The 16,078-nt window shown below is 40.8% G+C and overlaps 1 protein-coding gene across 3 annotated transcripts in view; it reads right to left on the bottom strand.

Annotated features, from left to right (window-relative positions):
* FNDC3A (fibronectin type III domain containing 3A) overlaps positions 1-15,601 on the bottom strand; it is a 128,313-nt gene extending 112,712 nt beyond the window's left edge. The window contains exons 1-2 of one of the 3 annotated variants that reach the window (XM_075489640.1): positions 15,417-15,445; positions 7,049-7,121 (exon numbers count right to left, since the gene is read on the bottom strand). The gene's annotated coding sequence lies outside the window, so the exon portion shown is untranslated. Of the gene's footprint in view, positions 1-7,048; positions 7,122-15,416; positions 15,509-15,580 lie in introns of those variants that run through there. The other 2 variants (XM_075489646.1, XM_075489634.1) reach the window with 2 other exon arrangements.
* Positions 15,602-16,078: the final 477 nt, after the last annotated feature.

Raw genomic sequence — 16,078 nt, 5'->3', positions numbered from 1 at the left:
TTCCAAGACAGGAGCAGCTCTGGGCATATGTAACATTTGGTCTCAGATTCATTCATTCTCTCGCACAGGTGTTCAATGATTTGATTTGTAGGAAAATTAGGTTCCCACAGGCACCCGTGTGTATAGGTGGGTAGTCCACCTTGGGCACACAGCCATCAGTGCCTCAACTGGGACAGAGCTAAACTCTATGTCTGGATCCAAGTGTTTGATTTATTCTGGAGATGAAGCACGCTGCTCATCAATAAACCCTGACAGGAGGTAACAGGTATAGTGTTATTCCTGACACCCTCTACAACAATAATAAAAGTGCTACCTGTCAGACTGTGTAATCAATCTAAGGAAAAAATAAATCAATGCTTTCTTGACAATACAGTATTAGATTTCTCTACAATGCCACTGAACTAGTCTTGAAGACTAAAGGCTTAAACTTCACATCAATGTAGGGTCTATGCTACACGTATCATCAAAAGCCTTTTCCCTATCAGTAGTCAAGAGGCAGCAATCTGTACAAGCCAGTGCGTGTAATCTGGCCAGACAGTAAGACATGGTATGTCCACCAGTTGCAGGTGCCTTTTTTTTTTAAGCTATGAGGACAAATAAAGACAGATAGGCATTTGAAAAGGGAGAAGTACTGTGTGGCAGAAGGAGAAGTCAGATAAAATGGACAAAAGGTTGGCATCAAAATAAGCAGAAATGCTCAATAAACATATCTTGGAAATAAATGCCATTACACCACATTTGATGAAAGGATATCAAATGGGCACAGACAGAGCTTTTAGATCAGCAGACCCAGATAGCTTGCATTCAAGACTTCTGGAAGAAGAGATCTACCTAGATCTTTGAAAAAAGACTTGCAAATAACTTGAGTCCTGGGAAAGTCTCAGAGGTCTGGAAGAAAAAGTAGAAGTCTTGCATTAAATACTCTGTTGTAAAAGGGCAAATAGGACAATCTAGGCCTGTTAGCCAACAGCGATTTGAGACCAAATAAAAGTCAATAGTTGACACTGGAAGTTATTTGTAAAGAATTAAAAGACAAGTATGATTGATGGAAAAAAGCTTATCCAATTAACTTGATGAGAATCTTCTGGCAACGGGTATTGCTGATAAAGGTACTAATAAGAGAACCTTATTTGGCATTATACAACATTTCTCTTCAACAAAAACACAGAACAGATATTACATAGAGTAAAACTGGATAGACAGCCCTTAAATATTAAGAGTAAATACAGAGTTGTTGAGCATGTCAGTTTCCAATAGGAAGGGAAGGTATCAGTTCTTGGCTTCTTATTACAGAACATGTTTTTAACTCAGCTCTCAGGAGGAAAAAAAAAAAAGAAAAAAAAGAGGAAGTCAGAAGGAAGTCTGGAAATGACAAACCATGACAGTGATAAGAGACAGAGTCATTTTACTCCACTAAAATGGCATGAATAGCTTAAAAAGCTAGGCATAACAAAAGGTTTTAATACATAAAGGTAAAGCTATTCTTTCTAAAACAAAAAAGAATGAATTCAGTCCTGTGAAGGGTTGATGCTGAAAAGGATAGGATAATAGCAGTGGACAGCAAAACACAAGCTCCCCACAAGGCTGTATCAGTTGTATCAACAGGTGTACCTCCTTTAGCAACAAGGAGGATATTTTCCCTGCCTCTGGCTGCAAATAACTACAGTCTCTACTGGAATAATCTAACAAGCTTTGTCTCCAATTTGCTGAGTTAAAATTGTTGATACCTGTTCAAAAGAGCAGTATGACTGACTACAGCTTCTTGAAAATATCATTCCATATTGAAAAATACTGAAAGCAAAGTATGTGCATACCATAATTTCAGCCTTACTCCACATAAAACTGTTCTGGATGATATAACTGTCTTCCAACTCCAGCTAGTTTCCCAATATACTCAGGATTTAGTGAGGTCTTGAAAAGCACACAAGAAAAGCAGCTTGCATTTGGACAACAGGTAAGGCTCAGCCTGCAGAGCCACTACAAACAATTCACTAGCCTATTGTCAGATTTCCTGCACCACTGAAAACTAATGGATGCAGCAGCCTACAGAAGGGGTAAAATAACACATGGGATAAATCTAAGGATTTATTTAAGGCCAACTCACTACACCATTCTTGTGGACATATTAAAAGGGACCAGACAAGGAAGACGACATTAGATGAATAGATAGGTAATACACTGTTGCTAAGCACAGAAGCAGCTGAGAAGTAATTTTCTCCTGGTGGCACATTAAAGGCATGGTTATTTAGAAATCTATACTGACTCATGTACAGCAACAACTGTTGCATGAACAGCTATCTCATTTCTTGTCTTGCTACTGAATATACTGAACTAGTAGTAGACATTCGAAGTGTAATTCAGGATTGCTAACTCAGCTAACACTGTTCTTTCAGAATCTGCACTGAGTCTGTCCTAGGATGCAAGGGAAGTACAAGGTCTCCTGAGATTTCAACCAAGTTGGGTAGGTTAATGCTTTGTATGAGACTTAGGTAGCAAACCACCTATTCCCCACTACCCCCAATGGAACTGCTATTCATTTTCCTTATCATATGAATTTGAAAAGACTTTGATAGCCTTCAGAAAAATCTTTCAAAGCTGAAACAAAGGGAAGGCATATAATTTACTGGACATGATTTGTTTAGAGACTCCAGACTTATGCCTGAGGAACCATTAAGGAATGGATTACACTAACAAGACAAAAGGCTAAATGATGTTAAGGCTCAGAGACTGAGTTCCACTCAATAGTTCAGTAAGCAAGTTTGCCTTCCCAAATTGTAACGACAGTTTAACTCAATCCTTAAATGCCTTCAGATTTGGTCCTTTAATGTTTCTGTGGCATTACTCTCATGTTCTAAAGACATATACAACTATGCTGTTGACTCAGCCAATTGTTCATTAAAGGTTAAGGAATATCGTAAGGCTGAGATCATTGGGCAGTGCATTTCCTCTGCACATGCAAAGGATCAGCATTTCCATCTCCAAGAGACTAGCAGCTGACCTTAACGATAGTCTCTGAAAAACACATCAGCATTAAATCAGCTGGATCACCACGGTAAAACAATGTGAGTCAGCACCACCCATCCTCATAGCCACAAAGGCTAACAGCGTACTGGGCTGTATTAGCAGAGAAGCACAGCCGATGGGCTGAGGGAGGAGATTATTCCCCACTACTCAGCATTCATAAGGTGGCATCTGGAACACCACATCCAGTTTTGCTCTTCCCAGCCACCTCCTCCTCCCCAATATAAGAGAGATGGCACAAAGACTGTTACTAAGCTTAGGCCCATGAAAGACAAGGAGAAGCTAAGGGCACTAGAGTAGCCAGGGGGTCACCTACTGGCTGGATCCCACTACCTGAAGGATGCTTGTCGAGAGCCTTAAATCAAACTCTCGTACTTCTACTGCATGCTTCCAAGAAGTGGTGGACACATGCTGCACCAGTGGAAATTCTGCCTGGCCATAAGGGGAAAAAAAAAAAGGGAAAAAAAAAAAAAGACATCTTCACAATGAGAGTGGTGTAGCACTGGCATGGGTTGCCCTGAGAGGCTGCAAAAATCTCAATCCTGTAGATCAGTGGTCTCCAAAGTGGGGTGCATGCACCCCAGGGGGTGCACAAGACAATCCCTTAGGGTGTGGGAAGAAAATTTTTTTTTTATTTAACACTACAAAAAAATTTTTAATAGTGTCTTTCATCTTTCTCATCTTTTCTTTTTTTGTGTATATAGTTTATAGTGTATATACTATATTAGTAGAGTAGCATATGCATATAATTTAAAAATGTACATATATTGGAGGTGCACACTCAAAACATCTTTACTGATGGGACGCATGATCAAAAAAGTTTGGAGACCACTGCTGTAGAAAGTCAAAACCTGACCATGCAAGGTCCTGACAAAGGCCTGAAGGTGGCAATCTGCAAAGGTCCCTTCTGAGCAGAATTCTTCTATGAAATCCAGAGTATTAGTCAATCAAATACTACAGGTAATGCCAAAGTTAAATGGTTTTCAGTAGATCGGAACCCAGAGAGGGGACAGTAGTTTGTCGCCTGACCTCTGAAAAGCTGTCAGATTCTCAATTCAGAATTTCAAAGTAACAATGACAGTGCTAATCAAAACTCAAACTCACAGACTCAAGGTTCAAACTTTGGAAGACATACCCGTAGCACTGTCCATAACAGAATTACTTTATACTCTGGCCTTTCTCCTAATAAAAGGAGGAAAGCTGCATTAGAGGATAATTACGAATTAAAAAGTTCTACTTTTGTATTAAGCACACAACACAAACAGGCTTTCCGTTTTAGTTGGGCTATATGCACTACTACAATAAATGTAGTGATAGCTAATAACAATGCTATGTACAAAAAAAAAAAATCTAAGAAGGGCTCCTTTCCTAGAGATTCTCTGCTTCTGTTTATTGAGTTTGATACAAAATACAATTAATTGTTTTTCCCACAACTGGAGGACTTATAAGGCCACACTTCGCAGTGCTATCTCTGGGGCCTACTGAAGGAGAAATTTGCATCGCTGCTTTTTCCTCAGTTTTTGTGATTTACAGAGTGCTTCTTCTCTACCCTACCTACTTATTATCACAATACTTACAGCAACTTAATGGTCTTTCATGTCCTAATGCTGTCAAATCTGGTGACCGACAGATACAAACAGATTTATTATTACAGAGGGCTGTTCACAAGAGCCTTGATTCTATACAACACGAGGATGGAAGATTAAGTGGGGACAAGACAAAAGTGCCTAACACAGAAAGGTGCAGCATAAGGAACAGGCTCAATGAAATCAATACTAAATGTTTCCAAACTGCCTGTTGGTATTACATGAGAAGTGACAAAAACAGGGCCATTCCATGATTTCTTTGTCAGTAGTGCAGCCTCATACATGCTTCAGCCTGTATCACATTACAGCTGCCAATTCAAGGTTGCCATAAGGTGTGTTTTCCCAGTAGGCTTGGTACAGCAGAGCAGGTGTGCATTCCTCCTTCACCCAGGTCCTCCTGCAGCTGTGCTCCCGCAGGAACCACGGGCAAGGCCCATCCTCAGGTCCAGACAACTTCCAGTAAGAAGGAAAAGCTTCTCTGAGCAGGAGACAACACTTTCTAGGTTTTGCCAAAGACCAAGGAATGAACTTACAGAACCAAAAATACTATAAAACCATCATCCAATCCTAATACGTGAAATGCTTTGATTTTGCCTTCTGCAACATGAAAACAGCAGGTGCACTTTAAAAATATCGTTCAAACAGCTGAAGTAATAAAGCCCTGTTTTATTTAGATTAGAGCCTCACATCTGAGTGACTCTTCAAGAAGATGCAAGCTACTATTTAAACTTTTCCTGTGATTGAGGTGTTTATAAGGACTCACCATGTCCATTCCTTAGTGCCTACTGCGAGATAAATGTATTCTTTACTATTTCCTACAGTCCTTAAAAGATATCTCCTGCCTGCCAATTTGAGACTTGTAAAAATTACTATTGCAATTCCTTCCAGTCTATCAAATTGGTCATCCAGTTCAGAAATCATCAGATAAGATTGGACAAATACAAGTGCCCAAGACATACAAATATGCTAAAATGAGGAAAATTCTAGAAACAAAATACACCGATGCATCCCTAGGGTGAAGAGGAAAGAACAAAGCATATGCAACAGATGTTAGTCATGTCAGTTGATGCACTACTGGAAAAAGCTCAGATACAGTGATGTAGCTGATGTAGAAATGCATTAGAATATAATTACCCAGAGATCCGTAAGGTTGCAGCTGAGCTATTAAAGTTATGAAGCATGCTGAAGAGTTTTGTGTTTGCTTTTAAGAATCAGAACTGAGAAGAGTGATTTTTATCCCCCCCCTCCCCCCCCCCCCCCCCCACACACACACATTTACCATATTTTCTAGCCACCCAGTTTCAAGTGTGGCAATTACAGCATACTGGCTTTTGTTTTTTTCAGTTCTGAACTAGTTATTTCAATTAATACGCAATTTAAAAGATGTGCTTTGTTCTTCATAAATTATTTTTCCTGGTTTAGAAAAGTGTTTCCTGGAAAAGTTGATAGAGTATTTCCAGCAGAACAGCAAAGTGTTATTTTTTTGTTAGAAGAAAGGTGTTTCATGGAACATTTCTATTTCACTGTAATTTGACAATCTCCTTTTAAGTAAAGTGAAACTGAAATGGCTATTCCCTTCAGTCCCGTTGTTCATAATACTAAAGCTGCAGATAGGCAATACATGAAAATTATAAAAAAGTATAGTTTTGTAAAGTAAATCAACAAAGTCAAAGTCTGACAATCACTAGAAACTATAAATCAAAATAGTTAAAAATGAAGATATGCAAAATGTTTTAATAAGCACTGGAACTCCCTATAGGAAAAAAGAATCTACAACCTCTACCATAAATATGGAAATACCTCAACCATAGCTCACAAGTGGCATCGCAGACACTAAACAATTCTCCAAGAAGTCCGAGAAATGCGATACAGATCTCTGTTCAAACTAAGCTACCACTGGAAGGTGAACATCAAAAGTTGTAAAATGAATAAAATACAGTTATGATGAAAACACTTATTCATGAGCAAATGCAAGATGCACTTGAACAGCCAAAACAGCTACTGGATCTAACTCAGTCCCAACAGTTACTGCCTGTTCTTCTCAAAGAAAGAATGGCCAAGCCACACAACTGTAACAATTAGCATTGTGGGAGTTAAGCATATTATAGTGAATCAATACTTACTTCAGGTTACCTTCATACTCCAGGTTGTGAACTACAATGATTTAGGAGCAGTTTCAAGCACAGTTCATGCATTCATGTCATGGGTACTAGAACCTATATGAGAATGCACAGTAGATAACTGGAAACACTCCAGCTGTTCAAGTTTAATGCATTTGTATTTATGAGCCACCAGTTTTTGAATCTGAGTCAAAGAGGCTAAGCTCTTATTAGTAGCTTACATAGAAAACTAAACTTTTGAAGGTGAAGACTATGTAGAGAAGAACTAGGTACTGATAAACCAGTTATCCGGAAAGGCACAGTATGTTCACGGACACTTACCACCTCTCATCTTGTCCAGCATGTCTGTTAAATGCTTGAGTGTACGTAACAAGACCAGTGCAATGGAGACTACCTGAAAATACCACATTCTGGTTTTAAATTTTATTATTATTATTAGATTCTTAAAAAAACACCCACGGTCCTTATCTGGATGAAGTACATATAACTTGAAGTTGTTGCATAAGAAGAATTCAGTACTTTCCCACTATTTGCCCCTCCCTCTTATACCTTCAAAGAAAAGAAGCCTGAACTGGTTCTGTAACTTTTAGGAAGCAGCGAGTGCAACCGTATCACAAATCAGAACTAATCTGTTCATTTTACTGAGATCTAATTTGATAGTGTGCATTTTAAACCAGTAAATTGTCAGCACCAGAGCGCAAACTTATGCCTAATCTTTAGCAGGTACATCAATCTCATTCACCGTCACACATTGTTTGGGAGCCACACTGTGGCCTCCTTTGTCTTAGAAGAACAACTTCTTTTTAGATACTCTTGGGAGGCATCCTCAAAAAGAAATGAGGAGAGCAAACTGTATAGTGTATTTTTTGCACCACTTATAAAGATCTCCAATGCAATTCCACTTTATTTATGCTACCTTGATCTAAACTATGGGGCTGTTTTGTTTTACACTCTTGTTACTCTCAAGAACTTCCTTAAACCCTCCTAATTTTACTTTTATGCTAGCTAAATTAGGTTCTTCTAAGCTTCTGCCAGGACTGGATTTCCTTCAGTTTATTTTCTGAAAATCACATGGGTTCAAAAACAACTTGGCCTTTCCCAGTTAACAATTACTCTTGCCTTCATTTCTGTTTAAGAACATGCTTATTTTTTGAGAAAACAAGCAAATTCAATGCCAAGAATCAAGCTACTTCCTCATTTGTTATCAACTCCCTCTTTTCAGTAGCTATGAGTAGCAAGGAGAAATTTTTAAAACAATTTTTCATACAATTCCTTTAAGGCAAACTAAAACATGGATTTATTTTTATTAATGTGATGCAACCGGTCAGTGAGATAAATTTATTGCAGAGACAGCTGCTGGTGTTGGAGCTACAAAGAGTGCATGATTCAAGCAGAACGAGCAGCTTTTAAAGAACTCTTATGAAACAGCTTTTTCCTGCTCATTCTGAAAAATGAAAATTATGCTATCCAAATGCAAGATGACATAGGATCGATGAGGCTGCAAGTCTAACAGATTTTAAAAATTTCTCTCCACTGATTCTTTTTGGAAAACCTATAGGTCTCTGCTTCTGTAAGTGTCGTGGTTTAACCCCAGTTGGCAACTAAGGACAATAAGGAACAGGATAACAGCACAAAACATGACAAGTCACGACAGGCATATGGACACTACTTCCCAAGACTAAGAGTCCACCAAAGAAGAAGGTGTTTTGAGGTCTAACAATTTGGAAGATGTTATTTTATGAAGACTTTAAACTGCTGTAAGTCAGTTCTGCTAAACTGTACTAGCAGCTCCCACTTGCACCACTGCAAGCAACTGGTCAACAACACAGTGAATTAAACTGGAGGACAGATGCAGTTTAAAATTCATCATACAAAAATTGGTCAGTTTTAACGTAAAAGAGTTGCCTGATCCATTTCACTTATGCAAACACACAAATGAATGCCAAGCATAGGAACAAGCAGAGACGAACTGCTTCTTCCAATGTCTATGCATAGCATGCATGAAGCTACAGACCACGATAGCAAAAAAGGTCAAGAGGCAGTCACCCTGGCAGGTGCTTCACTTCCCCAATATTAAACTTAGTCACAATGGTACTGAAGCAGTTACTTGCATAGCATATAAAAAAAAAAAATTAAAGCAGTGTAGTCAAAGAGCATCTCAAACTGAATGCAACTCTTGAAAACCAAATATGTTACTCATGCAAGAGTTCTCCAATGGAGGAGTCTCTGCAGCTACTGAAGGGGAAGACCAGCAAAACAAGAGCAGGTTTCTCAGGTGATACCAGCACTCCCTTCTCCCAGGTTCCACCCCATCCTCCAAGAAAAGTTTTAGTCAGTCAAAACACCATGGGACCAACTAGTCTGATTGCCCAATCAAGTCAAGAGGACAAAGCTGCTCTCTGCTTCCTATTTTACACATGAAGTTGCAACACTGAATAGCTGTCAATTCGTTAACAAAAATAAAGCCACAAAATCAGAAACCAATCTGTTCGGAGCTGTATTGCCGTGATGTACATAATTAGATGTACTGGAGTACTTTTAAGATGTATTACTTGAATTATGGTAATTTATCCTCACCATTGAAATGCCATCATTCAGTAGAATGTGCATATATACTAATATTGTTATATGTGGGCAGTCAAGTTATTAGCAAGCCTGAAGAAATTAGAACAAATTATATTCCAGCTGCATCTAAGACTGATCATTGTCAACAGTCACTACTCACTTTTGCAGCTTCTTTTAGTTCTCATTTCTTAGTACTTTCTTTCAACATCTTCAATCTACCTTCATACTAGACTAAATGGGTAAAAACAATAGTTTTTTTAAAGTATGGTCTTCCCCATTTACATTTTTTATAGATTCTGTAGGATTTGCAGAGGCATGGTAACTCTTGTGGCCTGTGATATTTACTGTTACTGCAGAAAGTCCCCTAACAGCCTATCAATAGATATACTGAAATATTAGTGAATAGTTAGTCATGGTTCTCTCTCATTGCCAAGACATTGCAAGTCAAAGTTTTTGCGTTGAATCTCCTTATCCATTCAATTTTTGCTTACAGATTAGTTTTCAGCTACATGTGCACTTTTTGCAGATCATTACTACTTGATTTGCTACCACCATCAAAAATGTGTTCCTCTGCCCCAAAGTAAAACTAGTTCACTTGATATTCTGCTGGTTAAGTCTCAGTTTCCTTCTGTCAAGTCACCTAATAGATACAGTTCTTCCAGTTAGAACAACAAACTCCGAACAACAAAACCCTGCAGTTTGAAAATTGGAAGTTAGAGAAGAAGGATTTAGTTTGTAATCAAAGGAGTAAGATACACTATTGAGTGTACTACATTAGCAAGGGGAAATGAGACTGCAGCTTGGCATTAGCCTATGCCTGCAGGATCTTGTATAAGTAGAGCTTGGGCTTTATTTACCACAGACATGGGATCTGTACATTGGGGAAACTCAATAGCATTTACAAGGAAGAATGTACACTTGTGAACTTCAGGGCTTTTTTATTTCATACTGCAGGTAACAGTAAAGTTCCAGGTTTGTTAAGTTCATTTTCACCTCAAGTTATTCAAGCTCAAGAGACGTTAAGAACTGAGCTTTACAGATTTAAACGCAACCAACATACAAAAAACACAAAGCAAATTCCAAGAGCACTGTCATGCAGAAGGTAAAGTTAACATTTGTGCACCATATATTCCTTTTCACTCCCAGTTACTGAATCAAGTTACTATCTATCCACACCTGTCACAGTATAAATCCTTGTGGACCTTGTTGCTTTACCTGCAGACAACTTCCCAGACTTCGATAAATAGTTTTTTCAAAGCATGGAATACATTGGTTCAATTTTGTAAATTTTCATAGTTGTGAAACAGTTTTTTTGACACTACATTATAGAAGCCTATATGTTGCCAGGAAGTAGAAGGACTTGTTTTAGTGCTTCTGGAAAGCAGAAGACACTTATCACATCTTAAAGTGCTGTGCTTCTCTCTTACTAATGGATTATAAAAATGAGGGCTATTGGTTAAACTGGGATTGAAAACTTGTAGATATTTTCATTTTTGACAACTCTTTCTGCCCAAAGTATTTAAATGCATAATAAGATACAACATTTTCCATTGCCTATAAATGAAGAGGTTTTGCAGCATATCTTTTCAACTGTCCTAAATGCTTCAGAACAATTCTGGAAGCAAAGCCAGGGAGAGGTAAACTATAGGCATATTCAGCACTCCTATTTAACTTCTGCAAACTGCTGTTGGGATGGTGTTTGGCACCCAAGATGCTAAACTAAAAGAGAGCGTACCAATGTTAACCTAGGTGATGTTTTGACTGCGGAACAGTATGACCAGAAGAGGGTCCAGGCATCCTGAAAAAGCAAAAACTTACAGGGAGACAAAAATATAAATTCAGTTAAGCAAACTGGTAGAAATACAGGTAGGTCTGGTGAGACTGAGAACAAGAAATGTGCTTGCCTAGACATAAATGGTGAAAGTTTATTTGGAGCCATGAACACAAAGAAGGCAAAGTATGTCCAGTCTAACTCAATTTTAGAGGTGCTGTGAAGACACCACCAATGAATGTGGCCTTAAAGTTTTAATAAAGGGTTTGGAAGACGCAAGGATATTCCATTCCTGAGGTACTACAACTATAAACAGAAAAGCACTCTAAAGCAATACATCCAAGAAGAGTAGTAACAGTCCTCTATACAGCTGTGCCATCAAAATGAAGACCAACAGTTTCCACAGCACGTATTCTAACAAAAACTGATTATTAATAACCCAAGAAAGGGTGCATGACCTAGCGGGTAAGTATAAAAAGACTTCTCATTATACAGGGGAGTCCAGCATGAAAACAACAACCAAAAATTATATTTAATTATTGGCAAAAGGGCATAGTAAATTCTATTTCCATTTTGTTAAAGTCATCTATGTCAGCTTAGCAAAAACGTCTGAAGATTTTCACTGGTTACAGGCTCAAGAGCATGTGGAGGGAGTACAGTTGGAACAGGACCAGATCTCAGGGGGGGCAGACAGAACAACAACAACGACTTCAAAAATATTTGTCCAATCTGAAACTAAATGTAAATTGATTGGAACAATTAAAGATGACAACCCGTGAGAAACACGTAAATAGTATTAAGTGTTACAGACACTTTCTAAACTACCTTCTACCCCATCAGCCCTACAAAATACAGGCCCCAGGATGACAATCCAAAATATTACTGGACATAAACAAAACCACTAAACTTTATGGTAGACAAGTTTAAGAAAAAGGTTAATAGTGTTTTTGTATTGGCATCAAGTGAACATCAGCATTAAGGAAGCTCAAAGTTTACTGTATATGGCAAAGAACAAGCAAAAAAATGGTCATTTCTGTAGCTCAGGAAACATTGGCCCCATGAGCAAAACAAACATTGTTTGTGTTTGCTGAACAGAAAAAGCAGCAATGTACTCATTCTGAACTATTATCGCTTTCCTGACATACAGACAGTATCTTTTAGTTAAGCTAAAGAGTTGACAGTCCAAGTCAAATCTATTTTTACGAGATCTGGTCCTACAGGAAAAGCAGCAGCTCACGATTCAACTCGTGCACTATAAACTGCAGCCAAGTTGAATTTTGCTACAAATTGCCTGGGAATTTCCCCAAGCCAACAGTCTTAAAGAAATGGATGATAAAATATAGAAGTGTTTTATTGGCAGATGTAACAGAGAGAATCCAATTCATATTTTAGATCACAGAAATTCACCGATGAAACATGACATGTTACCTGTAGACATTTTAGCAGAGCTTGAACTAGAAATCCCATAACAATTAGAAGCTGGAGGTCAAAAAAAGGTACAGAGTTGCTGGATGCTGGAGAAAGGTAAGAATTCCTCAGGTTCCAGGAGGCACCGACAATGCACATCAATGGCTGCAGACAACAACGTTGTCTGGGAAGTAGGCCTGCAGCCTCACAAAAACTGTCTTCTCTAGTATCTGCCTGTCTGGGAATGAACAAGACTGTATCTTTGCCAGTTCCCCCCACCCACCCACAAAGGGGGGCTGGGCTAGCTTACAGGGTTTGCCACTGTGACAGAGGTATCAAAAGACAATCAGAACACCAGCACTTAACACCTTCCGAGCATCCAATATTTCTAAAGACCAACACATTTACAATAGCATACACTATTTCAGAAGTGACCTGCCAGCAAGGTAAAGTAGTGAGTTGCCTACAAGCATTTAGAAGCTAAAATGATTTAAGAGAAAGTATTGACCAAGACAAAAAATTGTACCTCTCCTGAAGTCAGACTTCAAGGGTTTTGCTTCTCAGTAAGTCCTAAGACAGAACACTGCAGAAGCATGTTCAGTTAAGTAGTTAAAGTTGCAATAACAATTACAAAGGATCTCTTTTGAGATATCTTGAGCCAAAACGATCATCAGCATAACACTGAGTTAGCTGATGTAGGTCCAAATTCAAGTTAAATTAAATGGCCACAAGGCATAGGATAACAAACAAAAGCATCTCAAGATCCACAGGACTCACAGTTGAAAGCAAATGAGTTATTAGTCTGAATCATAATTCAAGTTTCTGCAATTCCATTACATTATTGCCTATAAAAATCAAAAGCTTTTGAGTTTTAAGTTCACAAACTAGTGGAATCTCTAACTTGAAAAAGGTGGAAATGCCACTAACAGATTGAAATCAGATAACGTAAAGTGTTGTGTGTAATGATCTGAGCCTCAAGTAACTCATACACCTAGAGCTTGTCATACAGCAAAAAGCCTCAGAACGTCTCCATCTGCCCTGAAAAAACGGAGACACTCATCTAATTCTGTTTTAATATTATCATCTATAGTAGTCAGCCTGTGACTCTGCTCAAAGCAAATTGCTCTCATCCCAACCAGGTGACCTAAGCAACTGATCACCAAGTCCTGGCCCTTCTGAGGGCAAGGATCTGCATCTCTCTTAACTAAGACTTCATCTGCCAAAATCAGTGTCCGATGCCCTCATGTAACTGATTCTGCATGTCGATTTTCCCCCTCAAAGTCACCAGAAAAAAAATTCTGGTGTACTTTGCCAAAATAAGTCCCAGAATCAAGCCATATGTGTCGAGATGACTTGCATACATTCTGTATACACAGAGTGAATCTAGAACGAGATGCTGCGTTTCCAAATTTGATCAGCACCTTTCCTGCTCCCTCAGGCTTAGTGGGAACACCAGCTATTAAGAACTCTATCCAATTTGCAACATCGGGTACTATAGATACTGAGCTATTTCCAACTTTCACATACGTGTACAGCCTTCTCCCTACCTGAAAGCTTGCTAATTCTCCATTCATCATGTGATTAAATTTCATAATTATTTGAGACCATTTCCTTAAAAAAAGAAAAAGTAGAAAAAAAAATTAACTGATTGTACTCTCTGTATTTTAAGGACTGCTGAGTTGCTGTGATTCATACTATTTCATGACATAGAATATAAACACATCTATGGATGCAGATTCACATCATGGCTACAGTTAAATTTCTATGCTGCATAAAGCAGAAAGTTACCCATTGCCATAACAACAAAATAGCTTCTTTTAAGCTCAGAGCTTAGCAGGACTGGGACCTACAGCTTCTAAGACAGAAGCTATCACATACTTAGCAGCAAAAAATTAAGAGATTTGAAGTCTTCATGATAATTTAAGACATTTATAACCAGATATGTATCTGATCAAACACAGACTTAAATTCTAAAAACAAAGAATGTTTCACAGAAATTACTTCATGATGTGAGATGTTCTGGAATAACACTTAATATCCAAGGTAGCTAATAAATTGCCTTTGACAAGGTTAAACAAATTTTTGACGTAAAACACGTCTTGAGATGCCACTCATCAAGCACGATTTGCTGCTACCCAATATATTTTCCCTTGTTTCTACCGCTTATTTTCTTTACTCCGCACAATAAAAATCAGCTGAAAAGTTTCATTTTTGCTTTTAGTTGGTTTCACTTTCTAGTTGCCTGGACACAACAAAAAGTTTCTGTTTAGGTTAAAACCAATCTTGAGTAATAGTCAGGAAAGGCGGAATCGGGCACGAATCTATCTGAAAGAATGCCTCCGCTAGCACTCAGCAAGACGATTATAGTCTTTTCGGGAAGATTTTTTTATCTACATACAGAAACACACGCTCAACCCCTTTAGATGGGAGTTCCGAGGGAACCTTTACGGCTTAGCAGGAAAACAACAACAACAAAAAGAAAGAGGTGTTGAAAACCACCACTTCCTTCTCCTCCCCGCCTGTCACAACCGGCTCAGCTGTTCTAGTCGTGCTTCGCATCTGCTTCTCTCCCCGAACAACCTTCCGCGGCAGCCGCGCAGCAGCCCTGCCCCGGAGAGCCCCGCTGCCCGGCGCTGACAGGAGGAGGATCCCCCCGCCGCGGCCGGGAGCGGCATCTCCGAGTGGCGGAGAAGCCCGGGAAGGAAGATAGAAAGTTTCTTCAGCGGGGCTCCAGCCGGAGGCGCCGGCTCCCCGGCCCTCCCCGGGCAGGCGCGGGGAGAGGCGCAGGCAACGCCGTCTCCTCAGGGGCCGCGCTGCCCCCGCCGCGCCCGGCACCGGGGGCAGGTAGAAGCGCTGCCCCCGTCCCCTCGCACCCCTCTCCCCGCTCTGCTGAGGAGAAGGGGGCGGTTTGCCAGCCGCCTCGGGGCGGCGAGCGCGCCTACTCACCGCCATGGCCCCGCCGCCTCTCCCGGCTAACGGTTCGGTCTCCGCCACCGGCGGGCAGCAGCACCAGGGCGGGGAGCGGAGGGGAGTTCCCGATGGCGCAGCTCGGGCAGGGGCGGTGCCGCGCCGGCCGCTTCCCCCACCCCTTACCCGCCCACTCGAGGTACCTGCGCGGCCGCCACCGCTCCGCCGCCTTTTCCTCCCCTCCCCGCACCTGTCACTGTCTCCCGCGGCCGCCACCGCTGCTGCTACTGTTGTCGCCACCTTCGCCCCACCGCCTCAGCGCTCCCCTCCACCTCGCCCGACGGCGCGCAGCCGCCATCTTTGCGGAGGGTTGGGAGGGGCCGCGAGGGGGGCAGTTTACTCCGGTGTGCAGTGCGCCTGCGCGGAAAGCTCCCGTTAGGAGGGGGGCTGTCGGCGGGAAGGGCGGGGGCAGAATTATGGGCGGGGCTTGGTAGGGCTCTGAGGGGCGGGGCCTGAGGGGAGGGCGGAGTCTGTGGGGAGGGCGGAGTCCGCGGGGAAGGCGGGGCGGGCGGTGCAGGAGGGCGGGGCCTGCGGGGCGGGTGGGACGGTGTCTGTGGGGTAGAGGTGTGGGGCTGGGGCCTGGGCCTGGCCTTGGCCCTGGGCTGGGCTTTGGCCAGGGGCTCAACCTTGGCTTTGGCTTT

This window comes from Mycteria americana, chromosome 1, assembly GCF_035582795.1.
Source record: "Mycteria americana isolate JAX WOST 10 ecotype Jacksonville Zoo and Gardens chromosome 1, USCA_MyAme_1.0, whole genome shotgun sequence".
In the NCBI taxonomy this organism is placed as follows: Eukaryota; Metazoa; Chordata; class Aves; order Ciconiiformes; family Ciconiidae; genus Mycteria; species Mycteria americana.
This window is presented reverse-complemented; position numbering and strand designations above follow the sequence as displayed.